Below are 3,827 nucleotides of genomic sequence, written 5' to 3' on the forward strand. Positions count from 1 at the left end.
CTGATGTGATACGGATTGAATAAGAGAAGTCAATTAATAAACTTTTATATGATTTTAAAATACTTTAAAGTATTAGTTATCGTGATTTAACATAAGTTTCAACTAATATATGATATTCTCTTTGTACCATTTTATGTGGCACATATGAAATTTTGAGAGTCAACTAAATATTCGTCATATTTTTAAAAAAAAATTAAATTGTTAATTATTATAATTTATAATACTACTTTTTCGTAGAAAAATTTCTATATTAACAAGGGAGAAGGAGAGGAGCTTAGTACTTTTTACATAATTTTTTGTATGGTTTTTAAATATTTTAATTTGTTAATTATTGCAATTTATAGTGTTGTTTACTTCATATTCAAATAATATATGTTGCTTTATATGTCCTAATTTATGTGGCACAGATGAAATAACAAGAGTCGACCAATTTTTTGTGATTTATAATAATAATACTTATTCATAATTTTTAAATATATAACATACTAAAGAGAAAAGTAAGATAAAGAAATTGAAGCGGTGAAAGTACTAATATAAATATAAGAAATTGAAGCACAAATTTCAACAATAAAGAAATGATGCAGGTGGAACTAAATAAAAGCAGAAGGGCAAATCGATCAATTTCCATCCTGACCCTAAGTTGTTCACATTCTCTCTTACATAGATAAGAGAAATATATTTATACACAATGACCCATGTGAGTACTGACCCAAATATAGGTTACTCCATTTATCTCAATTTATGTGGCACATATGAAATTATAGGAGTCAACCAAATTTTATACTGAAAAGAACCAAAAATATCCTTGAACTATTGAAAATGGTACAAAATTATCCCCGATCCACCTATTAGACCCGAAATACCCCCGACTTATACCTTTAAGAACCATTTTGTTCTTATTTTTACTGACCCTAAATTTAAACCTATTTTAATAAATTTATTAATGATGTGGCGATCATCTATTGGCTGCCTTTAAATAACCCAAACTAATTTAAAAGGCATAATACTTAAACATGAATTTAACTTAGCTTCTGCTGACAACTATGATATTAAAATTTGTCAATGCACAAGTAGGCATTTTAACAAAACGTGTGAAACACACTCAAATTAGGCGCATTAGAGGTGAAAATCAAGGCCTCAACGGTATGAAAGGCTTAAATGACAATTCTACCCTTAACGAATCCCTTTTATATATATTTGCATTTTTCAAACCATAATCCAAATTTATTCTCTTTCTACTAGCAACTATTTTTCTCTCTTCTCTTTACGGTTCTCTGCACATTAAAATGGCATCTAATTATTTTTCATTGTGGAAAAAGAGTTATAATGATGATTTCTTGGTCTGTAAACAATCCAGGTTGCTGGTTTCTTGGATGTGAAGATGGTCGTTTAAGATTTTATTTAGATGACTTTTTTGTTTAAATTTTAGTACTCAAAATTTAATTTTTATGGTTATTTTGTACTTCTTAAACAGGTTAGATACAAGTTTTTCAAGTGGTGTGAAGTTGATTATACTGAACACGCTCAAAAAGATATTTTGGAATTTCAAAAAGAGAATAAAAATCATGATGAAGAAAAGAAGAAGATCAGGAGAAAATATCGAGTTTTGATGATCATTGTGATACTACCGTGGATTGATAGAGGGTTCTTTATGTACTGGTTGTTACATATATTGGTTTTTCAATAGTTTGGCTGGTTGAAAGAGTTATTTTGGGATCATAATGTAGTTTTCCTTGACTTGGTGACTATATATATATATATATATATATATATATATATATATATATATATATATATATATATATATATATATATTAAATAGGTATTGCTTGTGCTAGCACGGGCCTAACGTTCATAATATGTTGATGATTTATATTAGTATATTTTACCAGTGTAAAACAAATCTTCCATTTAAACTTTAACTAGTATACGTACCCGCTCGTTGCGTGCCAGTAATAATATAATTGTAAATACTGATCTATTGACAATTTTAAAATTCAACTTGCTATAAATTGATATTGTAAAATTTACATTACAAAATGTTAGCATTTAGCACCTTGACATATTATAATAAAATATTTATAAAAATAAATCAATATAAAAGCTTAGTTCATAGTCTAAATTTGATAATAATAATTTTTAGCGTTATTTAATTTATATGTTTTTAAAATTATTCAAGTTCATAAATACTCTCACACAATTCATATTATCTTCTTGTTAGAATAATAAAGATATAAAAGAATTTAATCGTTAGATTACAATAAAATGTACATAATTAAAAAAAGTCCTAAAATTATGATAATGCAAAACATAAAACTAAGAAATTTTAATCACTTGAATGTCAAATTGTAGACATGCTATTCAAATTTTTAAATTTTATCTTTTAATTTTTCTAAAAATCATATATCAATTATATGATATTTAAAAATAATCATGCAATTATGTGGTATTTTACTACTATATTATTCTTATAGTTGAATGATATTTGTATAAATCTATTTTCAAATAATAATTTAATCAACCTATGATCAACAGAAACAATAATAATGATTCCTCATGTTTCTCTCTCTACACAATCCAATTGCTTTCTCTATTAAACATATCATAAATTTTTATTTTAAATATATATTTAAAATTTATATAAATTCTTAATTCATAAATCGTAGTAGTTTGGAAATGACTTTTTTCTTGAAAAACAGCAGAAAGAGTTGAAATTATAAAATACTTATTATTAGCTTAAGATTTTTTTTTCTTTTCAAATTCATACATTTATCTTACCTGCACACACACCTTATTAGATCCTCTTATAGTTAACTAATATGTTTGTTCACGTATATTTTTGACATAGAAAAGCAACAAAAAATATTAATATTTATTGAATATGAAGAGAAGTAATTTTTAAGCAATTGAATAAAACATGTAAGTAAAATTCAAATTTAAATATTTTTAAAAATTATTTTATCAAAATACATTAGTCATATAAGATATATTAACTAATTTTGATAGCAATATTTATGCATGCTTTATTTGAATTCAATACTTTGATGTTGTATAGAGTTCAATGGATTTAGATCTAATATTACTTGATTTGAATTCTATATTAGATCGATGTTGAGAAATGAGAAATATTTTACTATATATCTTTATTTAGAGGTCTCAAGTATAAGCTTTGAGAAAACTTTACGATATAATTTTATAATAAGTTAAATTATGAAATTGTCAATAAATTATTAGTTGCGATTATGTTTATTAAATGATCACGTAACGCGGGAGTACGCATACTAATAACCACTTAAAATCGAAGAAAGAGAAATCATTGAAAAGGAGAAATTAATAGCTATGAAAAATTAATATATGCAAGTATGTTAGCATTTACACCTTAATAAGTTATAATAGAATACTTATGAAAACAAAGCAATATATAAGTTCAGTTCATTGTCTAAAATTGTTAATAATTTTTTAATGTTATTTAATTTAATTATTTTTTAAAATTATTCAAAATCATAAATACTTTCACCCCATCCATATTATCCTCCTGTTAGAATAACAAAGATATATACCAAAAATAAACATTAGATCAAAACAAAATATGACTAAGAAAAGTCCTACAATTATGATAACACTAAGCATAAAACTAAAAAATTTTAATCACTTGAATATATTGCATAATTTATTAATTTATAACTTTCTTCTCAACTTAGAAGTCAAAATTTTTATTTATTTTTGTAATTAAGTTTAAAACTTTCGTTAAAACATCTACATTTATTTATTTTATCATGTTTTTACATTCTTTGAAAACATGTTTTTATCATGTTACTAACATGTTT

Source organism: Solanum dulcamara, chromosome 11 (genome assembly GCF_947179165.1).
Source record: "Solanum dulcamara chromosome 11, daSolDulc1.2, whole genome shotgun sequence".
In the NCBI taxonomy this organism is placed as follows: Eukaryota; Viridiplantae; Streptophyta; class Magnoliopsida; order Solanales; family Solanaceae; genus Solanum; species Solanum dulcamara.